The 12407-nt window shown below is 34.5% G+C and overlaps 1 pseudogene; it reads left to right on the top strand.

Annotated features, from left to right (window-relative positions):
* The first annotated feature begins 1611 nt into the window (after positions 1–1611).
* Positions 1612–3114, top strand: LOC145054020 (large ribosomal subunit protein uL2mz, N-terminal part pseudogene; annotated as a pseudogene).
* Positions 3115–12407: the final 9293 nt, after the last annotated feature.

Raw genomic sequence — 12407 nt, 5'->3', positions numbered from 1 at the left:
CATGGAAGAATGAGCCCCAATGGCTCAAAAAGGGACTCCCAACATGCACGAGGCTTTCCATGGGTTCTAAAACAGTTGCTTTCTGCCTTAGGGTCCCTCAAGAACCCTGGATCTGAAACCCTAGCCCTCAACCATGCTTGTAATCATGGTTGGTTGCCAAAATGGCTCTTAGAAGCCCTAACTTCCTTCAAGAATAGATCTATAATAATAATGAGCAAGGTATAAGCTTTATACCTCAAATGCACTGTGGAAGATGCTCAAACTCGGATCCCTCTAGCCTCTTCTTGTTCTTTCAAGCCTTTCCTTCCTTTCTTAGATCACAAAAGCACCAAAATCACTCAAAAGGCCTTCGATCCTCACACACACGATTAGGGTTTGTTATGGGGGTCTTCCGAGAGTAAATGGGACAAAGGGTGACTGAATGAGATGTTTAAATATGGTGCAAACCCTCAGATTAGGGTTTTTGTCCAGCCAGGGCCTACTCGTTGAGTCCAGAACTCGACTCGCCGAGTCTATCACTTAATTCCCGCGTCCCGTCCCGCTTCTACTCAGCGAGGTGGTCCTTCAACTCGTCGAGTCCAAGGCCAAAAATGCAAAACACTTAGATAAAAATAAAAAGAAATACGTACCAAGAACTAGGTGCTACAGTACTGTACAAAAAATCCGATGCATTTTTATTCACTTATAAATAATGATAGCTGAAAATATAAAGAAAATTATTTTATCTTAAGACTATATCAATATGGATGTCTATTTGTAGAGAACAAAAAATCACGAATTTTGGTATATTTAAAATTATTTTTTGATAAAAATAGCTTCTTACAAATTAAAAAAACGAAAAAAACTCTGTTTTTATATATATTAAGGTAATGATTAGTATAATTTAAGAAAATATGTTTTGTTGGAAAACACATGTGTATTTCTTTCTTATTTCCATTGGTACGACGGAACCTTTACGGCAAAAAAATGAGTGTCTGAAAATGATCCCTCATTCTCAATCTTTTTTATTTTGTCAATTAAACTTACCTCTCTCTCTCTCTCTCTCTCTCTATATATATATATATATATATATATATACACACACACACACACACTATATTATTAAGGATATTGCTCATTTCTTGAAATTTAAGAGGTACTACACCTACTGCATAAGATACAATCAATTTATTCATACCTTTTAATACTCTTATCACATTTCAGTTTTACAAATTAATTGCATTAAATATTTGCATTTTCGTTTGACAAATTAATGACATTAACATTGACGTTTCATAAATTGAATCAAAAAATTAAACATACTATTTTTCTCCTCTGTCCTCTACACTCGCATTTTCCCTCAAACAAATAGCAAAAACCCTATTTTGAAAAGCCGACATCGCACCTCATCCGCCTAACTCATCGTCATCATCACCATCGGTAGCGGATCACCACCCACTTTCCAACCTCGCACCACTCACTGTATCTGTATCTGATCGCCCTCGCCGCCACCTACTGTGCTCTCACAACACTTTTTCGGTGACAGGAAGCCACCACGCTCTCTCTTTATCTCCTCTGTCCTCTGAAAATGATCCCTTGTTCTCCTCTGTCCTCTACACTCGCAGCTTTTAGATGAGATCCAAGCACTCTACTAGCCGTATGTTTTTTTAAATGCAAATTTGAAGTTGAAATTGTCATGTTCAAGAGAAATGAATCTGAAAAAGGGGCTCAATGAAGAATGAATTTGATATCGGAATTAATGTGCAAATACAGATTCTTTGTTCCGGTTTTGATGTCAAACCTAGCTCTTTCAAATTATTACATGTTCGAGTGTCGTCTGTGTGTCTCTAGCCTCAAAACCCACGTCTGTATAAGGTCAAAATGCTTAAGGGTATCGGTAGTCACCCAAGGCAAAGTTATGTTTTTGAGGTTTCAGCTTTGCTGGGATATTGGTTCTCTCAGAGTGTTGATTTGGTAATAGTAATGCCGAAAACACGTGTTTTATGAATTGCTGATGAAACAAGTGACTTTTTGAATTTGTTTGCTTGTTGCTCTTCTTGTTGAACCCTAACTTCAATTTTACAATATGAAACAACCTTTTTGACATCATAAGCGAAACTTTCTTTGGCATTCCTAGACCCTGGTATACTCTTTTAAATAAAAAGAGTTGATTTTACTCATGTACATTTCAGTAAACACTTATTTGTACATGTAAAAATGCAAATATATTGAAAGAATGAATCATATGTTGATAAAGTAAAAAGAAATTGGTATTTAAAGCTGCATATTTTCAATTCAAGATGGATAATCAGTACAAGAGAGATGTCATTTCCAGCTTTCTTAATTTGATTATATATATGTGGTGCTTAGGATTTGAACATTAGTGATTATATTGTTATCTGAAATTCATCTATGATTTATCCAAACAAAAACAGTTTTACTGACTTTATCATATTCGTACAGGTGCTCAAAATGTGAGCTCTGAAAGGCCACTTAGGCAATTCGTTACAGGTAAAGACAAGTCAGCAGGTAGAAATTCAAATGGTCGTATCACAATTTTGCACAGAGGGGGAGGGGCAAAACGATCACAAAGAACAATTGACCTAAAACGCAACACTTCATCAGTAGGTGTAGTTGAACGAATCGAATACGACCCAAATTGCACTTCACGGATCGCAGTGGTCAGATGGGTCGAAGGGGCAGCCGTTGACCGCCCAGAAAAAGTCAACTCCCTCCAAAAAAAAAACTTCATCCCACCCCCAAGATCCTACCCTCCATCTCCATCAAAGGTCAGTTTTCATTCTCTTCAATTCCCGGAATGTTAGAAGACAAAAAAGTGGAATCTTTAAGGCCTAAAATAGATCATGTAGTGGTTGGACTTTCAAAAGGTAGTAGGACCTTGAGTAATCAAAGTCAAAGTCAAACGGGGACCCACATGAGATATGTTAAGGATGTGGGGGGGCATAAGATGAAACGAAAGCAGTTGTTTCTTGGGAGAGTTTGAGACAAAGGGGGATTTTAGGGGTTGTTAATGAGTTAGAGTCAAAGTCAAAGGTGAGAGAAAGTGAAAAGGTGAAAAAAGATGGGAAATTTGGAGTGGACCGAGCTCCTGTGAGTTATATATTGGCTACCTAAGTGTCGTTTTATCTGTTATCTGTCTGTTGTGACAAAAAAACAACATAAATCATAATTATACTGAAAAAAACAAATATTTAATCGGGTTTGTAATCAAGAGTGTACATTTATATATTATTATTTTAACATTTGCACAGTTTGACATAATCGAGTTTGTAATCAAGAATGTACATTTATATATTATTATTTTAATTATATCGATAATTGTTTATATGTAGTAAACTATTTGTGCAAAAGAATTAATCGTCACTACAATTTAATTTTTGAATAAAATATCCGAACCCGGCGCTTGGCGCGGGTAAACGGCTAGTGTATATATATATATATATATATATATATATATATATATATATATATATATATATATATATATATATATATATATATATGTATAGGGTTAGGTTCATATGAGACAGCCTAATTTTGTGAGACCGTGAGACGCAATCCTAGCCACTCATTTAGTAGATAAAACAAAAACATTTTTAAAATGCAAAATAATTGAAATTTTTCGAATTTTTTTTCCAATATTATTTTCGAAATATATATTTTCCAAAAAAACAAATAATAATAATAAAATACCAAAACAATAAAAAAAATATATTTTTACATATTCTAGTAATATTCTATTAGAATATTTCACGTATTTTTCAAAAAAAAAAAAACAGGATTTTTTTTAGTTAATTCAAGTTCCGAAAATAATATTTAAAAAAAGAATTTTTGGATTTTCAATTTATTTTGCATTTTAAAATTATTTTTTAGAATATGTACAGTGTAATATTCTATTAGAATATTTCACGTATTTTTAAAAAAAAACGGGACTTTTTTTTATTTTTTAATTTTTTTAGTTAATTCAAGTTCCGAAAATAATATTTAAAAAAAGAATTTTTGGATTTTTCCATTTATTTTGCATTTTAAAATTATTTTTAGATTTGGTCTCACGATCTCACAAAATTAGAATGGTCTCAAATAAACATGAACCTATATATATATATATATATATATATATATATATATATATATATATATATATATATATATATATATATATATATATATATGTATGTATATAGGTTCAGGTTTATTTGAGACCATTCTAATTTTGTGAGACCGTGAGACCAAATCTAAAAATAATTTTAAAATGCAAAATAAATGGAAAAATCCAAAAATTCTTTTTTTAAATATTAAATAAAAAATAAAAAATAAAATAAAAAAATCCCGTTTTTTTTTTTTGAAAAATATGTGAAATATTCTAAATAGAATATTACACTGACATATTTTAAAAATTAATTTTAAAATGCAAAAAATAAATGGAAACATCTAAAAATATTTCTTTTTAAATATTATTTTCGGAACTTGAATTAAGTAAAAAAAATAAAAAAAAATTCTATTTTTTTTGAAAAATACGTGAAATATTCTAAATAGAATATTACACTGTACATATTCTAAAAATAATTTTAAAATGCAAAATAAATGGAAAAATAAAAAAAAATTTAAATATTATTTTCGGAACTTGAATTAACTAAAAAAAATAAAAAAATGTGTCTTACGGTCTCACAAAATTAGGCCGTCTCACATGAAACTAACCATATATATATATATATATATATATATATATATATATATATATATATATATATATATATATATATATATATATATATATAAAAGGAATTTAAAATTTAAAAAATATAATATGTATTTAAAAAGTACGTACGCATAGAAGAGTGTGCACTAGATAAAATTTTATTTTGGTTTTTGGGGAATATTGGTCCACCGACTTATCCACTTCCAAACAAATCATTATTCTTCCCGGATAGTTATCGATCTATATGCAATATATACGCACACTTAAATAATTTCCGTATATGCAAAGATTCTAACTTAGTTTCAATCACTTATTTACCATTATAAGAGATGAATATGAATTATTAGGTACGGACAATATGTTATTATATGTTATAATATCTAATTTATCTATTTCATCGTCTTAGTCATAATTTAGTGTTATAACATCATATGTGAAATATACAACACCAAATAATATAGGACAACACATATTATTTTTTATTTTTTTTATTTTTTTGGATGTTTTTAATTTCTATTATTCTAATTTGTTTTATTATTTTTATTTACTTCATATATTTCTAATTCGTTTTATTTTTTTTATTTATGTCATATATCTATAAAAAAACATATAAATTAATAAAACATAATTTCATTAAATAGTAAATTAAGGATACCATACAAACTTTAAAAAAAAATTACAAACAAAAAAAAAACATTGAAAAAAAACACACGATAGTCCTAATAATTAAAAAAAAACACTGACAAACTATTTTTCGCCAAGTATTTGCTCTGGATCTTTGCCTTCATCCTCCATATCACTTAAGCTCATATCGGCGGCAAATTTTCTTCGTTTGTCGTAAGAATTGTCAAATCTTTCGATATGCGATCTTGTTCGGCTTCTTGACGAAGGAAATCCAAATGCTCTCGTTGCAATTCATATCTTTTATTTGCGATTTCCGTGTGGGCGTCGATTTTTTTTCATGTCATCGTGCTCTTGAAGCCGACTTTCATTCTCATCCGCATGTCGTTGAGCGCGCTTCACTTTGTCGCGCCTCATAGGTTGTCGTGGTGGAGAGATTTCCTCGATGTCGTCAAACTCGTTTGGGATCTCATCGGTGTCCGCGTTGAGTTCGATGTTCGTATGTCCGTCGGAAATGTCAACCGAACCCGAACCACGAGACCTCTTCGATTGCTGTTCCGATGATGTTGGCGTTTTCATCCATTTTGGATCTTTCCTCGCTATCTCCCATACTTTTTCATACTCAAATACATGCCCCATTTGCACGTGATATTCCTCATTCGCGGCTCTAAACACATCGAAATCATTGGCACCACTTTGACGTTGCGAATAAAGTTTGGAATTGAATTTGGTGCATTTCCGGCTAATTTGAGTCCATTTGCCACTAAACATATCATTATTGCGATATGTGTCACCCTTGTTCAAAATTGTGCGGAATTTGACAATTAAAGCATCCCCAAAAGCAACTCTTTTCATGTCGTTCCCCATAGTTGGTTGTTTTGAGGTACCGTACCAATCCACCGCCAACGCATGCTCTTCATTCGGTGTCCACCATGTTGGAGGTGCTTCCGTTTGATCCGCCCTGACAACGACCTCTTTCCCTTTTTTTTTGGTCTCCCTTTTTTCCCGATGCTTTCTGACTACCCCTGGCTTGCGTCTCGACAACGGTTTCTTGCGTGGGTGTGCGTTGTGTGACTATTTGGCGCATGGGACCGAATGTGTTAAAAAAGTTTTGTTGAATGTTTGCATTTTGTTGCATAAATGGCGAGGTAGAGAATTGTAGTGGGGGGTGACACGGGATTGAAAAAATTGTGTGGTGAGTTTGGGAGTTTACATGTATCCCTCCCGCAACACCTAATGAAGTGGATGTGTTTGTGTTCGGAGGAGGTGTATTCGAGTTTTGATCCGTCGGTAGACTAGGGCTCACTAAAAAAACATAAAAAAAAATCAAGGTTTTACATTGTGCGTGGCATGATATGCATAATATTGAACCTCAGGATTTGTTAAATTTTTTTAAAATATAAATCACATAATTATATCATTATATAAAATATAAATATTATATTAATTGTTCCATGCCCAATTAAAACATAAAATTCACGTCTTGAAAAGACATTCAAAAAATCTATGACTTCTTCCCTTACAAATCACACTGATTACCTAGAATAAAAGTTTTACAAGAATTTATGGAATGAAAACGTAAGATTGCTATCCACATGTAAGACAGAGATGCAAGTATAGATATGTTCATCCTTTCTGTTCACTTTACTTGCTAGTTACTAGGTATGTGTTCCATCATTCTTATTTACTTTTCAAAATTTTAACGTAAAGCTCTTTCTTCCCCTCCACTTTCCCACTGTTTTGAAGACACTCATACACATTTCATTGCTCCCATATGGAATTTTAAGATTTTAATTATATCAATCTATTTTTTAAGGCAACCATAGAACCATGTTTCAGCTTTTGTCTCCCACACCCCAGTAATGGTTGTGGTATATTTCTTAGATTGCTTAGTTCATTTAATTTCTGTTATTCTATGGTTACACAAGTTGTGTTGTATTTTTTTTCTAGGTGTAATATCTCTATATCAAAGGCCTTAGGCCTTAGGATTGGCCTCTGATATAGGATGAATTACATGTTTAGGTGAGTGAGACAAGTTATTCCTGATTCTTTGAGTACACTGTCCTAGGATCAAAGGCGTTCGAGGCAAGAATTAGTTAAGTCATTATGTTAAGATTAAGCCCACTAACTGAGAAAGAAAGAAACCTAACAATGTATATAATATATTAACTTACTCAACAAGTGTGTTGCAGATGTTTGGCTAAGTATACAAATGATGATGAACTGAGGGAGTTGCCTTGTTGTCATTTCTTCCACGTAGAGTGTGTTAACAAATGGTTGAAGATTAATGTCACATGTCCACTTTGCAAGAGTGAAGTCGATGAGACCATTTCGAGTTCGTTAATAGAAGCACCTGCTAGTTTGAGAAGAAGCATTGTGTATTAGATTTTGGTATATAATTATTTACTATTTACCAATCAACAATTGGATTGTATTTTTTTTATTCAATGACTTTGTAAGCATTGAGTTTCAGGCGCCAGGTGGAATGCCTAGTCCTCCAACTTCAACTGTACGTTGCCTCTCTTCTTCCATCCTTACAAAGCATTTTGCAGCATAATACATCACAAAGGGTAAATCATGTTTGACTCTATCATCCCAAATTACAAATTTACCCTCTAGATTGCTGTCTTTAGAACTATTTGTTACCACGTAGCATATTATTTTGATGGCTTTCCTAGTCTATACCTGAAGGTTTAGGGAATTGGCCAATAGATGATGTGGAAATTGAATGAAAGGTTAAAAAATAAGAACATGGTAGAAATATAATGATTTGTATTTTGTCTTAATGAAGCTGAATGTTATCAAGTAAAGAGAGGTTTCTCAATTGACAAACATCTTTTTCTTAGAAGTCAACATTGAAGTTGAAGTTGGTTTTGTCTATTTGGGCAATTCTCCCACTATAGGTATATATGTATTCAGTCATTTCATCAGTTTTAAATCCTTAAATAATCCATTTAATTTGTCAGGATTTATTAGGCCTGCAATAAGCATACACAACATGCCCTGCAACAGAGGAGACAATTAATGATCCCACAAATCATAAACATTTCTAGCAATTTTGAAATAGTTTGTGTTTTACATGTTTGTTCTTATTTGGATTAGGAAGATTTGTTTTTCTAGTTTGATTGATGTTAATAAACGAGCAATTAAATGTGATTTGTTTTGAATATTAGTACATTTATTTTATGAAATGGATTGTTTTGTTATATAAGTATTTTATTTTGCATTATGAGAATTTAAATGTGTTATTTAATTTTAAAATTAGTAAATCATATATATATATATATATATATATATATATATATATATATATATATATTAAAACATTTAAAATTATGACACGCAAAAATGTATGTCATCTTTCTTTATGACAGAAACTTTAAGGATACGCAATGCGAGTCGTAAACGCGCGTCGTAAATTTATGACACGCAAATGCGTGTCATCTTTGTTATAACAGGGCCTTCCTTGACACACATTGCGTGTCGTAATCGCGCGTCATAAATAGATGACGCGCAAAAGCGTGTCGTCTCTCGTTATGACAGGGTCTTCCTTGACACGCATTTGTGTGTCATCTGAGCGTTTTACGACACACATTGCGCGTTATAAAAGGCTGTTTTTCTAGTAGTGTGACCAACTCGACGAGTTGGAGGACACGACTCGACGAGTTGGTGTTGAAGGATGAAATCCTAATTTCCAGGGTTTTGCACCCTATTTAAAGGGTCATTAGTCTCCCTTAGCCTCCCTTATAGCCCCTTTTGAGTCCAAAAACCCTAAATCGCTGTTTACTCTTCATTTTGTGTGATATTAAGCTTTGGAGGTGGATTGTGGTGAGAAGAGCTTGATGTACTAGAGCTTGGAACAAGAAGAGGTTGTGGATCCGAGTCCCACTTCATCCTAGCATCGTTTTGGAGGTAACAAGTTGTTACCTTGACTTCCTTCTAGCTAGATCTCTCCATGCTTGAGATAATGGCCATTTTAGCATGTTAATGATTCACTTTAGGTATTGGGCATGATCTGAAGTTGCAACTTCAGATCTAGGCTCATCTTGGTTCTTAAAGTCATAAAGCTTCGGCCTTTAGTAAGATAACGCCTTTTCATCACATAGAACCTCTTCTTTAGCTTGATTTTGTCCCTTAGCACCTTGCATGTACGTAAAGTTTGCGACTTTATGTAAGAAGTATGCCTTAGGAGCTTAGATCTGCAACATGCAGCCTTGGGGTGGATTAAAAACATCTGAATGGAGAAAGGACTAAAGAGACTCGACGAGTTGCATGGCTAACTCGGCGAGTTCGATGAAGATTATCCTTTGAAGATTCTGCATGAACTCGGCGAGTTAGTAAGACGACTCGACGAGTCAGTTCGGATTTTTCGACTGGTGAGCACGCATGGTCTCGACGAGTTGTCTGGAAACTTGATGGGTCAACTGGGGGTTTCACGACTTCTCAAGTTCTGGAAGGACTCAACGAGTGAGTGAGCTGCACTCGACGAGTTGAGTCAACATGGACTGTTGACCTTGACCATTGACCTTGACTTTGACCAAGGATTGACTAGTTTGACTTATGGGGGTGTTTTAGTAAATTGGGATTTATGGAAATGGTCTTATGGAAAATATAGGTGGTGGAGTCTGTAGCGGTGATTTGAGAGTTTGAGCTTATCATTTCAGTACAACATTTGCGAGGTGAGTTATCCTCACTATACTAAGGAGTCGAAGGCACCAATGCTGACCCATTGGATCTGATATCCTAGTAGTTGGTGATATGTTGAGTATGAGTTAGTTATGCATGCTAGTTGCTATGCCAGTTGGTAGATCTTTAGGACTACCTGTGTTATTATCTGATTATCTGTTTGTGCATTAGTTATGTTATACGTTGACATGTTATATGGGATGGGTTGAGGTTGTACTGCTTCATGCGGTGGCCAACAAACCCTAGAGTATTCCAGATATGAGCTGAGGGTAGGGCAGGGCATGCAAGACTCATACTGAGGACTCAGGAGCATTCCAGATACGAGCTGAGGTCCGGACAGGGCATGCCAGACTCATACTATGGGCTCAGGAGCATTCCAGATGCAAGCTGAGGGCCGGGTAGGGCGTACCAGACTCGTACTGTGGGCTCAATGGCAAGCCATATATGAGTTATGGGCCCGGAAGGTAAGTCAGACTCGCACTGTGGGCCCAGGGGTAATCCAGTCTGTAAAGTTGTGGACCCATTACATGCTGTTATTTGTATATGTGTTATTTGATGTGTATTGGTATTTTGGGGGAACTCACTAAGCTTTGGGCTTACAGTTTTCAGTTTTGGTTTCAGGTACCTCATATGATCGCGGGAAGGCAAAGACATGATTGTACAACTCCTCATTTTTTATGACTTTGTTTATGGGAGACTCTGATATAGAACTATTTTGAAAACAAATTTGTAACAACTGTTGGTTTCTAAATGTTTTAAAAAGTTTAAAATGGTTTTTATGGATGTTACAAAAATTATGAAAGAAAATTTTCAAATGCCTAGATAATCTGGATTAGGCATACTAAGTCGTCCTAGAAGTGTAAGAACTTGGATTCATTTAGAGCTTTCGTGAACACATCTGCATTCTCTTTTTATGTAGGAATGAAATGAAGCTCAATATGACCTTTCTGAATATATATCTTTTAGGAAGTGATACCTGATATCAATGTGTTTGGTCATTAAGTGGTTGACTGTATTGTGAGAGATTGCAATTACACTCTTAAAGTCACAATAAATTGGGATATGTTGCATTTTGAATCCATAATCTCAGTTGTGTTTGCATCCAGAGCGCTTGAGAACAACAACTGGCTACATCAACGTACTCTGCTTCGGTAATAGAGGTTGAAACACATATTTTCTTCTTTGAAGTCCAACTAACCAATCTACCTCCTAAGAATTGACAGCTACCAGAAGTGCTCTTTCTGTCGAGCTTGCATCCTCCACAATCCGAGTTAGTAAAGGCTTGGAGATAGAAGTTACCTTTAACAAGATAGAATAGACCTAGAGAAGCAGTTCCTTTCAGATATTTGAAAATTCTTTTGACTTCCATGAGGTGTGATTCCTTTGGATTGGATTGAAAGCGTGCGCACAAACATTTTGAAAACATGATGTCTGGTCGACTAGCTATAAGGTACAGTAGAGAGCCAATCATTCCTCTATAGTGCTTCTGATCTACAGATTTTCCATCAAGGTCTGAATCAAGCTTGTAGGAAGTAGACATTGGTGTCTTTGTAGTTGATGCGTTCTTCATGGAGTATCTCTTCAACAAATTTTTGATGTACTTCTCTTGACCAAACAAGATTCTTGTAGGAGATTGACGAACTTGTATACCTAGGAAGTAGTGGAACTCACCCGTCATACTCATTCTAAATTTGCTTTTCATCAACTCAGCAAACTCATCACTAAGGTCCTTGCTGGTTGAACCGAATATGATGTCGTCGACATAGATTTGCATGACGATCAGAAGGTTGTTGTGGATTTTCCTAAAGAGATTAGGATTGACAGAACCTCTTTGAAACTTTGATTCTTCTAAGAATTTGGACAATATTCCATACCATGCTCTTGGGGCTTGCTTCAATCCATAGACAGCCTTTTGAAGCTTATATGTAACGCTCGTAGATCCGGGCTAGTCAATTTAGAGATAATAAGGGTCGAAAATGACTTTTTGACAAAATATTATTTAGAATAAATAATCTTAACTAAGATGTAGACTATGTCTCAAAGATTCCGTACATATAAAGAACGCCAAAATCCGAGTTATAACGAAGAAGTTATGGTCCGTCGAAGTTTTACGGCAAAACCGGCACGGCACCGGGAGACATAAATAGTGAATTTATGATAGAGGACTTTTTGGCCTTAGTAATCTAAACAAAATTTTTAGAATATGTTAAACCGAGAGCGTCCATAAAAAGAACGCCCAAATCTGACTTCGTATGAGGAAGTTATGAATTTTCGAAGATTTGGCTTAGTAGTGCACTGTCCGAAACTCGAATTTTAGATCGAGCGGTTTTTGGCCTACACAACCTAAATGAGAATTGAATATCTCATTAATAGGAACTCAACGGTAAAAAGACAGACGAAA

Source organism: Lactuca serriola, chromosome 1 (assembly GCF_051521515.1).
Source record: "Lactuca serriola cultivar US96UC23 chromosome 1, Lser_US96UC23_V15, whole genome shotgun sequence".
Taxonomy (NCBI): domain Eukaryota; kingdom Viridiplantae; phylum Streptophyta; class Magnoliopsida; order Asterales; family Asteraceae; genus Lactuca; species Lactuca serriola.
The sequence above is the reverse complement of the archived record's forward strand: the minus strand, read 5'-3'. Positions and strand labels throughout refer to the sequence as shown.